Below are 15,964 nucleotides of genomic sequence, written 5' to 3' on the forward strand. Positions count from 1 at the left end.
GACGACAGGACCTTGAGTCCTCCCCGGACGTTGTTACAGGTACATTGTCTATATTCTCCCGTGATGTATATGCACTGATAGATCTGGGTTCTACTCTTTCCTATATTAATCCGTACGTTGCTGGTTGTATTGGGGTGAAACTTGAGCCGATCAGACCTTTTGAGGTGACTACTTCGGTTGGTGATCCCGTGATAGCAAGGCAAGTGTATAAAAATTGTGTAGTTGTGATATGTGATCGCCAGACAAAAGCTGATTTGATTGAGCTGGAAATGGTAGACTTCGATGTAATTATGGGTATGGATTGGTTGGCATCATGCTATGCTAATGTCGATTGTCGAACGAAAGTAGTTCGATTCCTTGATCCGGCATACACGGCCCCCAGCCCTGCCTTGCGAAATTATTTTTTTATGTTATGCCTGAGTGGGAGTTCAAACCCAGAACCTCAGGTATTCGCCCAACTTTCCAAGCAAAGGGCAAAACTTAAGACCACAAATATGAGGGGAAAAATTTAAAGACCACAAATATGAGGGGAAAAATTTAAAGACCACCCCAAAAGAAGGGTAATCCGCGCAAAAAAATGTTCCTTTGGCCCCTACATCTACTTCTGTTGCTACTTAATTTTACCTTTTTTATCTCAATTTATGTGATACAATTTAAATTTCACGAGTCAAACAAGAAAATCTTTGACCGCAATTTATTTGTATGTCTTTTAAGTATTTTAAATTGTTTATTATTATTTTTTACCCGGAAATCGCTTCAATTGAATTTGTGTTCGTGGCAAAGGACACGTGGATCAAAGTGACCAGTAAAATAGTACTGTATGCAAATAGATTAGACCAAAATAGAATAAAACAAAGCAAGGTTAGGGTAGCCTTAGTCTTGACTGGACCCGGTACTAGTTTCTCTAGCCAAGCTTGTGACTAATAACTTAGTTAAATAGAAAAGAACTTTAAAATGAGGCAACTGTATATGGGTGTTGTATATTCCTCTTGAATTTCGTGTCCTTACAATGAGAATGACAATCTCTATTTATACTATCTGCCCATAATGTGCATTAATTGTGTAATAATAATAAGCAATAAAGAAGACCATTAAGCCTAATAACACCAGAAGATAACGTTCAACCCAATCTGTAACGGCTGCCCGTTGAGCTCTCCTCCGGTGCCATTCCAACAGCCTTCTAGACCAAGCGGTACCTCCGATACAATGAAATTACTTCAGGTGACACTAAGTGCTGACTCACCCTTGACTTGTCCACCTAGCCATGTGGTTTAACGGTACTGGTCCAGTTGGGTTGTACGAATTTAGCCCAATACAATTGTAACTTATAGTACTTTTATGTATTTTTTAAATATGTAAATTATTTTTCAAAAAACTTAAATACTGTATGTTCGAATTTTCAGTCAAAATAAAGAAATTTGACTCTCGAAGTCGGAACTTTATCACATAAATTGGGACAAAGGGAGTAATTTTTTACCTTGACAATTTGATACTTCCAACTACGTAAGTTTTCTTTTCTCGAGAATATTCTCCTTTAAGGGTGTGTTCGGTATGGAGGAAAATGTTTTCCTAGAAAATGTTTTCCTAGAAAATAAGTGAAGTTCTTACTTATTTTCTCATGTTTGTTTGGTTGATCGAAAATGTTTTCCGGAAAATACTCATCCAATCCTCACCAACTCCAACCCAACCCCATACCCCCACCCCACTCCCACCCACCCACTTACGGCCCCACCCCCCCCCCCTTTCCAAAAAAAAATTCTTTTTATTTTTTATTTTTTGCACCCCCACCCCCAACCCTCACCAACTCCAACCCAACCCCATACTCCCCCACCCTACCCATACCCCACTCCCACGCACCCACCCCTACGCCCCCACCCCCTCCCCCTCCCCTCCCCCTCCCCTTCGCCCCCACCCCCTTCTATTTTTTTTTTTTTTGCACCCCCACCCCAACCATTCCCATAACCCATACACCACCCCCTTCCCCGCACCCTACCCCCCACCCACCCTCCCCCCACAACATTTTTTTTTGAAGTTTTTAATTTTTTCTGAATTTTCGACACGACCACATCCCCTATCACCCCCCTTGCGTGGAACCTATACCACACCAACAACCCCCCCCCCCCTCAACCCCAACAATTTTTTTGAAGTTTTTTATTGTCTTCTGCGGGTTTCTACACCCCTTACCCCAAAAAAAAAAAATCTTTTCACCACCTACCACCAAATGTCAAAACTTTTTTTTCAAAAAACATATTTTGGGTGGGGGGTAGGGGGTGCAGGTGGGGGTGCGATGGTAGGGTAGGGTGCTGGGTGGGGGTGCAAGAAAAAAAAAGTCAAAACCTTTCATTCAAAAAAAAAAATTGTGTGGGGGTAGGGGTGGGGTAGGGTGCTGCTTGGGGTGGGGTAGGGTGCTGCTTGGGGTGGGGGTGGAAAAAAAAAGTCAAAACCTTTTTTTTCAAAAAAAAAAAATTTTTGTGGGGGGTGGGGGATGCGGGGGTGGGGTAGGGTGCTGGGTTGGGTGGGGTGCAAAAAAAAATCAAAACCTTTTTTTTCAAAAAAAATAATTTTTTTGGTGGGGGGGTGGGGTAGGGTGCTGCTTGGGGTGGGGGTGCAAAAAAAAAAGTCAACCTTTTTTTCAAAAAAAATAATTTTTTTGGGGGGGGGGGGGGGTAGGGTGAGCGAGGCATGGGGGAGGGGTGGTGCGTGGGGGTGGGGTGGTAGGGTGGGTGGGGGTTGGGAGTGGTTGGGATTTGGTGGTTGGGGTTGGGTTTAGGGGTGGGCGTTCGGTTTTTCGGTTCGGTTTTATCAAACTTCGATTTGGCTATTTCGGGTTCGGTTTTTTGAAGGTGGACACCAAACACCGAACCAAACTAGTTCGGTTCGGTCTTTCGATTTCGGTTTTTTAAAGTTCGATTTCAAATTTTTCAATTCGGTTTTTTTAATATAATATTAGAAGCGATTCCATTGACACTAATTCATATTCTCAAAAGCAATAAAACATAAAACTGATAAATTGAAATCAAAATCAAACAAACAGGATACACAAGAACGGAAAACTATAATCATGACATAGGATTAGTAGGCGTTATATACATACCGTAAGAATAATTAAGAAAACACATAAAGGACATACATTAATCCTAAAGAGACATCCTAGTAACCTTTCTTTGTTAAGGATATTTGATTTTTTCAATTGAAGTGGAAAATTAGGGATACAAATGCAAAAGAGGACTTATTACAATTGGGTTTTTTTTGCTTTAAACTTAATGGGCCTGGACTATTTTAATTTTTTTGGGTAATGTATTAAATTTCGGTGCGCGTTCGATTTTTCGGTTTCTGTTTTTTGACGATGGACACCAAACACCGAACCAAACTAGTTCGGTTCTGTTCAGTTTGTTGAAGTTTCGGTTTGGTTCGGTTCGATTTTTTGATTTTCGGTATTTATGCCTAGCCCTAGTTGGGTTGGGTGGTGGTAGAGTGGTTGGTGGAATGAACTTGTGAACTTGTTTTCCCTACTTTTATTAGGGAAGTCATTTTCCCCAATTTTGAGAAAAATATTTTCCAAAATTTTTAACCAAACGAACATGAGAAAATTGGAAAACATTTTCCAGAAAATGTTTTCCCCCGTACCGAACACACCCTAAGTTATTGTACATAATACTAACATGTTTTCCTCTCTCATAAAATGGAGAAAAATATTTTTTCTGATCCACCACATTTGTCTTTCGAACAATCTCGTGCATGCCAGTACAAACTTCTTAACTATTTACTACTAATTATTAAAAGAATATCTATTAAATGTAAAAATACATGTTCAAGCTGAGGCTTGAAATCTCGACTACATTAAGCTAGTAACGTGCTTGAGCAGTAGGACTAGGAAATGTTTTGTTTAATACAGTCAAGTTATGTAATATATACGAATTTTCTTACATTTTATTTATTTGTAGAAAATTTCCGATCCGTGTCATCATTGCCGGTTTCCAGGAAGACCGTCTGTGGCTAAAAGACTTTGCAGCCGATTCATCTATTCTATTAGTTCTTCTCTGACAGAACATTCTATTTAAGCCCTAATACTGATCCTATTGCCTTTACTCCTACTACCCTACTACCAAGACCAGTAAGACCAACAGCAGCGGATTCAAGATTGGCCTAAGGTGACTCCGTCCCCTATATCCGATAATTGTGATGAACCTGTATCCGAAAATAATACTTAAACCAGAAACTAGTAATTTCAAAAAATAAAACCAGAATCTGAAATTTTTAGAATAACAGACTCTAAAAAATGTAGAAGAATTAAATCGAGTCCACTGAATGCACAGTGTGTCCTTAAGGAAATTATTCTCCTCAATGTACCCATGGTTGTGGAATATATCCTCCCAAGATAGAACGATTTACTCACCGTTGTAACGTTCCTGCAAACTCTGGCGACAGCGAACTCACTCGAAAGCTGTAAATCACATGAAAATTTATTATTGTGCAAGAAGAAGAAGAGAGGAGAAGATCAAAAAATTCGTAAGGAATATCTAAAGATCAAAACGTTATATATAGCCATGAAACCATTGGTTCAAAAAGGTCACATCCTTTCAGATAGGTTGTATTCTTAACAGATGGGCGGGAATTTTTAAATTATTCCGAAAAAGGAAAAATGGGTCAGAAATGGATCCGGGTCATATTAATCCGGAACCCGGGTCATGATTTGGATAATTAATTAATAATTAAAATTAATTAAATTTGGTCCAAAATCATTTGACCAAATCTTAAGCCGAAGACTAGCCGAGCGACAACGACGGCGCGAGGGGAGATCCTCTTCTCAACTATTTATGAGCTAGAAGATGTTCATCTATATATAAGTACAAGAACTTTCCTTTCCACAACCAATGTGGGAGAAATGCTTCATCCAAAAAGCAACAAAGGAACAATTCAAAATTTTCATTTTCCCTCCATTTCCCATTCATCTAACATTAAAACCCAACAATCCCCCACATGAATGGGGAATGACTATAAGATAAAGGAATGCACGGACAAGTGTGTGATTTACATGTAAAGATTAATTACATCTGGATAAGTAGGTTTCCCTTTGAACTTTCTGTAGTGAACTTATATCGGATGTACTCGGTCAATCGGTAGATATGATATCTTTGAACCGTCGAGCTAACAACATAAGTCACACAATTAACCCTTAACCATCTATGGTTCTCACAGTTGTGTTCGTTTCAGCCATGAACACCGCCTGGTTTCATGACTGCATAGAGAATGGGCCTTTACTTTCATTCTCCTTGAAGCGGCTTATACTTCACACTCACATAGGTCATTTCTAAACGTGTACACTATTTGGTCATATCTATGCCAAACTAAGAAACCATTAAAAAACTTTGATGCTTTATTAACTCATTAAAAAGACTTAACACTTTATCCTTGTTTCTGAACATTGTCTTCATCATGAGAATGTGTTGAGTTATTTGAAAATGTTGAACCGTCATTCATAACTTTGTTTGATCTCTTTGAACCTAGCTTTTGGGATATCCAGTCTACTAGGTAGAGTTACTGTCATGTTGACTTGTCCTAGGCCTTAATCCCATTCTCCTCGATGATCTTTCAACTGCCTCTCTAGTTAGGCCTTTTGTAAATGGATCCGACACGTTATCTCTCGACTTTACATAGTCAATAGTGATAACTCCACTAGAGAGTAGTTTTCTAACGGTATTGTGTATCCATCGTATGTGGCGAGATTTCCCGTTATACAAAACGCTGCCTACCTTACCTATTGCCTCTTGACTATCACAATGTATGCATATAGGTGCCAAAGGTATGGGCCAAAATGGAATATCTTCCAAAAAATTCCGGAGCCAGTCAGCTTCTTCACCAGTCTTGTCTAAAGCTATAAATTCAAATTCCATTGTAGAGCGGGCGATGCATGTGTGTTTGGATGATTTCCAAGACACTGCTCCTCCACCAAGGGTGAAAACATATCCACTTGTGGATTTAACTTCAGATGATCCGGTGACCCAGTTTGCATCACTATATTCCTCAATTACTGCGAGATGTTTATTATAGTGCAAAGCATAGTTTTGCGTGTGTTTTAAATACCCCAAAACTCATTTCATTGCCATCCAATGAGTTTGATTGGGATTACTCGTGAACCGATTCAGCTTATTGATAGCACATTCTATATCTGGTCGCGTACAATTTATGATATACATCAAACTTCCCAATACTCGTGCATAGTCCAATTGTGAATCACTTTCACCTTCATTCTTTTGAAGTGCCGAACTTACATCAATTGGAGTCTTTGCAATATTGAAATTCCAATACTTGAACTTGTCAAGTACCCTTTCAGTATAATGAGACTGTGATAATGCTAGACCTTTTGAGTTTTATGAATCTTAATTCCTAAGATCAAATCAGCAACTCGTAAGTCTTTCATGTCAAATTTGCTAGCAAGCATACGCTTAGTAACATTTATGTCGGCAATATCTCTACTCATTATCAACATGTCATCAACATATAAACAAACAATGACTTCATGATTTAGAGTATTTTTAATATAGACACATTTGTCACTCATTAATTTTAAATTCATTTGTCAACATTGTTTGGTCAAATTTTGCATGTCATTGTTTGAGTGTTTGTTTTAGTCCATAAAGTGACTTAACAAGTTTGCACACTTTCCTTTCTTTATCAGGAACCACAAAACCCTCAAGTTGTTCCATGTAATTTTCTTCCTCCAACTCTCAATTTAAGAAAGCTGTCTTAATATCCATTTTATGGATTTCAAGACCATACACGGCCGCTAGTTCTAGTAACACCCGAATGGATGTTATCCTTGTTACCAGCGAGTATGTGTCAAAATAATCAAGCCTTTTTTTTTTTATATATAACCTTTAACAACAAGTCTTGTCTTATATTTTTCAATAGTGCCATCAGCTTTCATTTTCCTTTTAAAAATCCATTTCGATCCTAAGGGTTTATTTTCAGGAGGAAGATCAACCAATTCCCATGTATGGTTGTTCAAGATTGATTCAATCTCACTATTGACTGCCTCTTTCCAAAATGGTGAATCTGAAGAAGACATGGCTTCTTTAAATATTTGAGGCTCATTTTCAAGCAAAAATGTCACAAAATCCGGTCCAAAGGAAGTAGATGTCCTTTGACGTTTGCTACGCCTTGGATCCTCTTTACTTGGTGTATTTTCCTTTGGTTGTTCTTGTGGTCGTTTAGATCTTTCGCTAGACGACTCACACTCATTTTTATACGGATAAATATTTTCAAAGAATTCAGCATTATCTAATTCAATTACCATATTAACATGAATGTCAGGATTTTCGAATTTGTGAACCAAAAACCAACATGCTTTACTGTTGGTAGTGTTACGGTTCACATTTACGCGGGTGCATAAAAGCTACTACGAACATGTTGGTGCTCTTTCGGACTTTATTTTTAAAAGAGTCGCCACCTAATTTTTAGGAAACTAGAAAAACCAAGGGTGAAGGATTTATTCAAATATCGTGATAAATCTTTCGTAATCCAAAGTTCTAGGTAAATGTTTTGGTGATCCCCTAGGGAAGGTATTATGCACTCTAGTATTTAAAACAAGTTTTATCTTGTGAAAATAATGTCTCTTACTATTATGAATCTAAAAAATGGATCCCGGAGTTGGGTTTAAAGCCCAAAAAATTCCTTTCGTTTTTTGTCGAACTTGGCCCAGGTTGCATAATTTGTTTATTTCAACATTAGCCCAGAACTGAATTCATATTTTTTGCAAAAATGTACTCTTTGTTTAAAAACAGTGATCTGTTTTGTTACAAAACAAACAACACTGATACTTTATAGTTTGGAAATCCTTTAATTTTTTGTCTAACTTGTGTCAAAATCATTTTTCATTTGCTCGTTTACACTTCAAAATTGTTGTTCTTGGTCCAGATTTTTAAAATTCGTTTGTGGACTTAAGGTCTACTAAACGGCGTAAGCACTGTTGTCCTAAGACGGCTAGTTCATAGACATAAAGATTTCTATAATATATGAGTTTTCTCTACAAGTTTTATAAGTACAACTACAATAAATTTACCAATATAAGAGAAACGTAAATACTAAGTTAAATAAAGAGGAAGATAGGTTAGGGGCGTACCAAGCCCCTAGTTAGCCATTTTCACCCATGGCTGGGCCTTCTACACGTACGCTATTTGCTTCCATCTTCACGGACAAGGATTTTGTAAAGAATTCTCCTATTGGCCCAATAGGCTGGCTGGACCTCGGCCCAAGTGGCCATGCAGTGAGGAGGGGTAAAGAAAGAGGAGCCCTGTTTGTTTATATTTACTGAACTTATCACTATTAGATACACATAATGTACAAACACATAAATAGGAAAACACATATATGGGCACAGCTTATAATTATTGGGCCTGAAAGCCCTAGGTTGAAATTAAAAGGAGGCCTGCTCGAGCCCCATTTGATTCTCCTATTTTTAGACTAAGCGAATTAAGCCCACTCCTGTGTTGGACTGAAATGGACCAGGCCCAAGTTCGCGCTAAGTCTAGTTTTGGACTAATATTGAAGCTTTAGAAGTTTCTATCTTCTTTGTACTCAAGGCATATGACTATCTCACTCACATATAGCTCTGATATGCCCATTTGCACATGTGATATGTATATCAATGTATACCATCAGTATATTCCTCTTTTTTTTATTTAACCTATGCATAGTCAAGCAGGTCTGCTCTTGAAACTTGAAACCTTTAAGTACATGGCCAAACACAAACATTTTAGTCTTTCCAGATTTTAGAGCAAAGTCTAAGTTTAGATTAAAGTCCATATGAACACAAGTTTAATCAGATAAAAACTGCAGGATGATCCCAACATATTCAACATCAAGCTTTAATGACTAACAATGGATAAAGACAAGTATAATCCAAACCAAGCACTTATTATGCCCACAAATCTTGGCAATGCTGACCAGGAAACAAACATATTCATCTAATGAATCCAGCACAGAACCAGGAATAAAAAACAGAAGAATACAAGTTCATGAACTAAATGACCAAAACAGATGAGTATAAAGTGCTGTCAATTCACATGAATAGGTATAGCACTGGGAAGATGCAAGCTTAATCCAGAGAAGAGGGATATTCAGACAAGGATGCAAGTCTTACACTATAACTTGTATATTATGAAGAGGAAAACTATGATATTTCTTTGAACTGGCAACGCCTTAAAAATACAGGATGGCACAAGAGTTCAATAAAAGGTCATGCGGTCAGTGTTCTAATATTCATTTTTTAGGACAACTTTAATCACTTACCGTTCAGTTGACTGGTTCCCTTTTTCTTCTAGAAAATCAATAGCATCAAACAGACAGACTCATCTTTTAACATTGACAGCTTGTTTAGACCCTTAACCAATTCATTTAATTTCCACCCTTTGGTTCAGTGATGAGGATGAAAAAATCAATGAGGCACTCATACGGCAAATACCCACCCCATGTTCTAATATTCATTTTTTAGGACAACCATAATCACTTACCGTTCAGTTGACTGGTTCCCTTTTTCTTCTAGAAAATCAATAGCATCAAACAGACAGACTCATCTTTTAACATTGACAGCTTGTTTAGACCCTTAACCAATTCATTTAATTTCCACCCTTTGGTTCAGTGATGAGGATGAAAAAATCAATGAGGCACTCATATGGCAAATACCCACCCCATGGACTTTCAGAGTATGCCATGGCACCTTTTATTTGGAAGAGGGTACTATAAACCGAGTAGGGCCTGGTTCTCCCCCCCCCCCCCCCCCCCCTCTTTCTCTCTCCTTAAGGCACCTTAAAAAGGCTGCTCCGTTTGTCAAGTGGCTTTGGTTTGTCTATGACCTATGATCATACAAACCCAATCACTAAATCAATCCCAACTAAATACTTTTAACTGATAGTGACACAGTTTGCATCTAAGTTAATCCCAGCCTAGGATTCCTAATTAGGAAATTACTCTTAACCCTTCAAATTACCACAGAGACTTAACAAGCTTATGTATTCTCTTTTAAGACTAACTTACACATGTTAAAGCAAGATAGAACCAGAAACATATGTCCAGTCTACAGGGAAAAATCAAACAACTCTACGAATCTCATTATTTTGACTATGGTATTTCATACACTCTATTTGAACCATAGCTTTGAGCAATGACACAAGACAGTCAAAAAGGAAAGACTTGGATAGATTAATTTTAGAAGAGATAGGTTCTTATGATAGGTACAAATCTACAACAAGTTCATTAACACCCCACAGTCAGGTCTGAGTCAGATGAGAAAACCATTATGGTCTTATGGTTACCTTATCAGTTAGCAGAGATCTATTTCTAGTTCATTTTAGTGACTACAAACCTAGTTTGTACCTGAAAGGAATTCACTCTTCCTTTCCAAACTCAAACAGATCTTTAAATTTGAAAATATGATCCAATTTGAGAAGACAGATTTTAGAATATGATCTAAACCAGGGCAGATTCATGAGAGACTAGGTATTTAAGCAAACAAGTCAAGACAAGGGATTGAACTAACTCATAACATCAAACAAACTAACCAGTGCCATATTCAAGCCCTTAGTCATACTGATTTTGAGATTACTAAGAGATCTAGGTGGGTTAAACCACATTTTAAACTTGAACTAGATGGGAGAATGGTTTTGTGACCTTAAGCTATTAGCAAGCTAGCCATTTGAACCATCATCACTGATCAAACATCAACTAATTTCAAATTTCATTCTTTAGTCCTAAGCATAGCCTAGCTTAGAACCCCTGTTTGATTACCAAGCTTCTCATTCGTTATGACTACTATTTTGAGACTGACTTAAATCACTTACAACCATCCTCATTTACAAACAAGGACCATTAGAATTCATGACCAAATAGACATCCTCTAATGCATCAATGGTCTGATAACAACCCAAAGCATAATCAAATTCGAAGCAACAAGGCTTGTGAGATGCGCAGAGCCAAAACAGGTCTATCAACACTCACATATTCAAACTAATAGATCTTAGCAAGGGACTTGGACACTTGTAACTACAAACAACCATGCTAGTTTTTTTTTATCTAAGCCACTAATTATCTTATTCAAGGCTGTCTAGGTGTTTGTGTGGTCAAGTTATATGTTCAAGCTTAAACTAGATGATGCTGTAGTCTTATAATCCCAAGTTATCAGTTGACAAACCATTTTAAGTCATTTCCAATAACCAAAGTCAAAGTTGAAATCAAACCTTTTATTTCTAGTTGAACCTTAATTCTGAAATTTCTTGAATAACATGCCTACTTCACTTCAGGTAATCAACCATCAGGGATTGACTCAAACAAGTCACACCAAACCTCATTTAAACTAAACCATTAAAGTCCATGCTCAAATAAGCATATATAAACATATGGCTGATCTAAATGACTAACAACAACTGAAGCAAGATACTGGAACTAACCCAAAACATGACTAAATACTTACACTAAGCATGGCTTTGATAACATAATACTTAACTAAGCAGAATATAAACTAATACTTAAACTGAACAAAATAAAAAAAAGCAATAACAAGATAAAGTATTACCTTTTTTATGCACAACCGAGTCAAGAGTGAACTTGGAGCTCCTTTGTGCTTCCAAAATCAAACTCAGCCACACAAAAGTAAAATCAAAATTGTAAAACTTGAATACCCAACTTAACAGTTAAGCGAAGAAACAAATTTTTGAACTGAAAACGAAAAGCCCCAATTTCGAGTGTAAGATACTCAAATTCGGGTTCTATGCCTCTGTCTGTGTGTGTCAATGCAAAGCTTGGGGTTCTATTTATAGAACCCCAAAAATGATAGAAAAGCCCCAATATTTCGATGTGGGACTTGCTAAAATTTCACAATTCTCTCACTCGTTTTTGAAGTAAACAAACAGATTTCAACCATATAACAAACGAACAGCTCGATTAAGGCCGAATCATCCTTGATCCGCTTGGTTCTTTGGAGAAACCAATGGGTTTCAAATTACGCAAGGACGAAGCCATTAATGTTAACTAGTCGATTTGACGGAAAGTAAAGAAAAAGAATTGAAAAAGGTATGGCAAACTGTACTTTAGGCGTCATTTGGTGGAAAGAGGTTTCACCACAATAAATGCGGCCTGGAGACGGACATGCGAGGCCTGTAAAATCCTGGGGAGGGCCTTTTCGCCACCCTGGCAGCGAAGTGTCGTTGGAAGAGAGGGGAAAAGGAGGTGGCGGCGCTAGGGTTTCACCCTAGCCGCCTCCCCTCTCTCTCAACCTAAGGTTTGTTTGGTTTTGTGGAAATGAAAATGGAGGGTGGGGTATTACTTCCTCCTTTCATTTAACCGATCTCTTGGGCCGGGTCAGTCCCTTTGTGGACCGGGCTCGGCCAAATAATCAAAAACGAATAGGACGGCCCAAATGCCCATACATGCAGAACATGTCCATTCAAAAAATGGTTTATCAATTAAATATTCCACCTATGACCCAAATTAACCTTAGTTAGCTAATTATTCCATTTAAAATACAGCTAATCATACAAAGTTAAAAATTTCAAATCTAGCCTTAATTAATTTTTAACTTGTGAATTTAATCATCTCAAATGAGACCCAAATCAAATCCATTAAACCACAAAGGGTTAATTTTGCAATGACCTTAATGGTCTTGAAACATGAATTGGTTATTCAAATTAATGGCTATAAAAATAATTAAGGAGATTAAAGGCTAATTTTGCAATAATAACACTAATTGATGAAAATCATGAGAATTGGTGATTTAAATAAAATCAAAATTAAATCAATTAAACCATAAGAGGCTAATTTTGTAAAAATGATCTTAATCGACCAAAGGGATAATTTTGCAAAATGATTAACTCATTACTTGTGGTATTTAATCACAACTATTCACCAGATTATTTATTATTAATTCCACAAATTATGCAAATAGCATGAAAGTTCAAGAATTTAAAATTGAAGGGGTAAAATGGTCAATTTTTTTAATTTGTCAGATCTTTCGGATTAATCAGAGTGAAATGCTTGCTATTTGATTTTTCTGATAAGTCTTTGATAGTTAAATAATTAAATGAACAACTATTTCAAATTATCTTCTTGATTGTACTTTGGAAAGGACTTTTATTTAATTATAAAAGCATGTAAATTCATTTCAAACTATTTTTTTTTATAGTATTATGGAAATTATTTCACCAAATGAAATGGTAAAATACTATTAAAATAATTTTAATAAAATCATTTAATTGTTTAGGAAAAAACGTACATTTCACTCTGTCCGATATCCCGGGGTTCTGAACAATTAAAATAAATTACGGGAGGTCAAAAATCAGGTATCAACAGGTAACATATCCAATGAAATCACAATCCACAGTTTTTGGTCCTATTTTGACCCTTTTGGGTATAGGAACTTGTACTTTAACTAAGCACCCCCCCCCCCCCACACTTTGAAATATCTCAAGTTGGGTTTTCTTCCTTTCCATTTTTCATATGGAATAGATTGTGTTTTGAATCACCCAATTTGAAAGGAAAAAAACTCTATTCTCTCTCCTCCCATGCAAACCCTAGTTTGAAAACCCTAAACTTTCTATGGCCACTCCGGCCACTGGCCAGCCGCCGCCTCTGGTGGTTGGTCAGCCTCTCTCTCTCTTCATGATTTCCCTCATCTCTCTACGTCCAGCAATCCTCAACATCCAAAACTAGCAACTACTACGAACAATGAACCAAAATATCTCCATACTCTTATGCATGAAGCTGTTGAAACTCCCATGCAGACGTGTGAACCCATTCCTATGAAGAAGGTGGAGATTATAGATGGTAAACACGTTGTAAGATGGTCCTTCTCTGAATTCTTACGAATGGAGATGATTGAAAACCTACAAAATGCCATAGTTGGTAAGTTTTCGTATGGATGGCCCGAGTTAGATGAACTTAGAACTATTATACCTCAACAGTGTGCTGCAAAGTGTAATTGTCGTGTAGGATTCTTGAGAGATAGACATGTATTAATAAGATGTGATTTAAGAGAATATTTTATTACTATCTCGTCAAAAAGTGTTTTTTGGTTGAAATCAAAGGATGGTCACTCTTATCAAATGAGGCCTTTGATTTATGATTCTAAGTTTAGTATTGAAAAGGAGACTTCAATTGCTATGGCTTGGATCTCGTTTCCAAACCTTCTTCCTACCTTTTTTGTCAAGGAATCTTTATTTACATTGGCATCAGCTGTGGGCAAACCAATTCAACTTGATGCTGCTACTATCAATAATACTAGGACAAATAGTGCAAGAGTGAAAATGCAAGTAGATTTGCTTGCAGCTTTGCCTAAGTCTGTGTGGATGGAGATTGAAGATGATGTTACTGTCACGACCCAGCTAGGGGCCGCGACGGGTACCCGGGGCTAACCACCGAGCACCGCTCGTACTATTACTTCTTAGACCCATTCAACAGTCATTTATCGATTTCATGCTCATTTTACAAAAGAAGCTGTTTTTCATTACAAAACGTAATGCTTTTATACAATAACATATATCAATACATTTACGCAATGTCCACGTCGTGAAACCACATAACCCACATTGAGTATCTACGAGCCTCTATGGAATTATATATACCAATATACACAAAAGAATCATCATAAGCACCTCCGGAACAAAGGAGTGCTTTCGGTCAGCTATCAGCTTCTAAGAGTCCGGAGCAAGGTCTCCTCCCTGTCTACCTGTGGGCATGAACACATCGTCCAAAGAAAACGGACGTCAGTACGAACATTGTACTGAGTATGTAAGGCAGGAATGAAATGAACAATGTCATAGAAGCACCATGAATCATAAGAAGAGATATAACCTGCTTGAGTGTTATAAGCAACATACTTTTTACATATATCACATTTTACATCATCATAGTATATGTGTTATCACATCCCATATATCATCACATTCATCATCACATACATCATCACATACTTCATCACGTACATCATCACATCGTACTCCGCATCATTACCAGCGTCCGGGTAATCCTCATATGCCGCCCACTAGTGGTGATCATGCCCGACCCTCTAGGCTCGGTGTAAACATAGAAGCCCGCCTTAGCGGTGACATGCCCGACCATCTAGGCTCAGTGTAAACATAGCAGCCCGCCTTAGCGGTGACATGTCCAGCCAAATAGGCGCGGTGGAATCTTATCATCACAAAATCAATCATAACACATCACTATTACACATCTCATAGCATAACATTATTTTACCATTTCTCGGCGTCTTATACATATCATCATCGTATTACAACTAGCATTGTTAATCATCTTTTAGACATATCATATATTAGTATTAAGAGCATACATTAAGCTTTAAGAGCAACCACACTATGTCGGGGTGACGTAAGGTCGTGAACCCCCGATTGTATTATGTACGTTTATGAGTATCGTACAAGTCGACTGGCCATCAACCCGCTCGCCGAACCGGACCACTATAGCCTTTTTGGCTCCCAAGTATAAATAGGTGGTCCACGACCCTATTTCATATTTTTCTCCTTCCAAAAATCATAAAACCCTAATATATTCTCTCCCAATATTTTTCATCATATTAGTGAAGATTTGACAAGATTCGGACACCGTAAACCCAAGATGGTGGAGAAGAAGGTTGCTTCTAGGGTTTCTTCAAGTTGTGGAGTTTAGGGAGTTGAAGTTAAAGTGATTCTTGGGATTCTTGACCCCTCAAGGTATGTAAATGATTTCTACCCTTATATTTAAGTTGGTTATCAAGAGTTTAGTGATGTTAAGTAAAGAAAAGGTAATTGTGGAAGTGTTACGTTGATGAAAGGCAATGTAGTGATATAGGGTTGTTTTAGGAGATGATTGGAGACGGGTTTACGTATATTTTGATATATATATGTGTGTGTGTGTTGTCATTGTTGATGTGAGTATTTTAGTTGATGTGGGATCGAATGAGAAGTTGGAGAGTTGTAAG

At 37.5% G+C, this 15,964-nt stretch overlaps 1 long non-coding RNA gene across 1 annotated transcript; it reads right to left on the reverse strand.

The window, feature by feature from the left end:
- Positions 1–3,817: 3,817 nt before the first annotated feature.
- Positions 3,818–12,300, reverse strand: LOC132617488 (uncharacterized). Its single transcript, XR_009573753.1, has 3 exons — positions 11,570–12,300; positions 4,397–4,444; positions 3,818–4,188 (listed from the first exon to the last, which is right to left on the reverse strand). It is a non-coding gene; the product is annotated as an uncharacterized LOC132617488 (long non-coding RNA).
- Between the last annotated feature and the right edge of the window lie 3,664 nt (positions 12,301–15,964).

This window comes from Lycium barbarum, chromosome 11 (assembly GCF_019175385.1).
Source record: "Lycium barbarum isolate Lr01 chromosome 11, ASM1917538v2, whole genome shotgun sequence".
Classification (NCBI taxonomy): Eukaryota; Viridiplantae; Streptophyta; class Magnoliopsida; order Solanales; family Solanaceae; genus Lycium; species Lycium barbarum.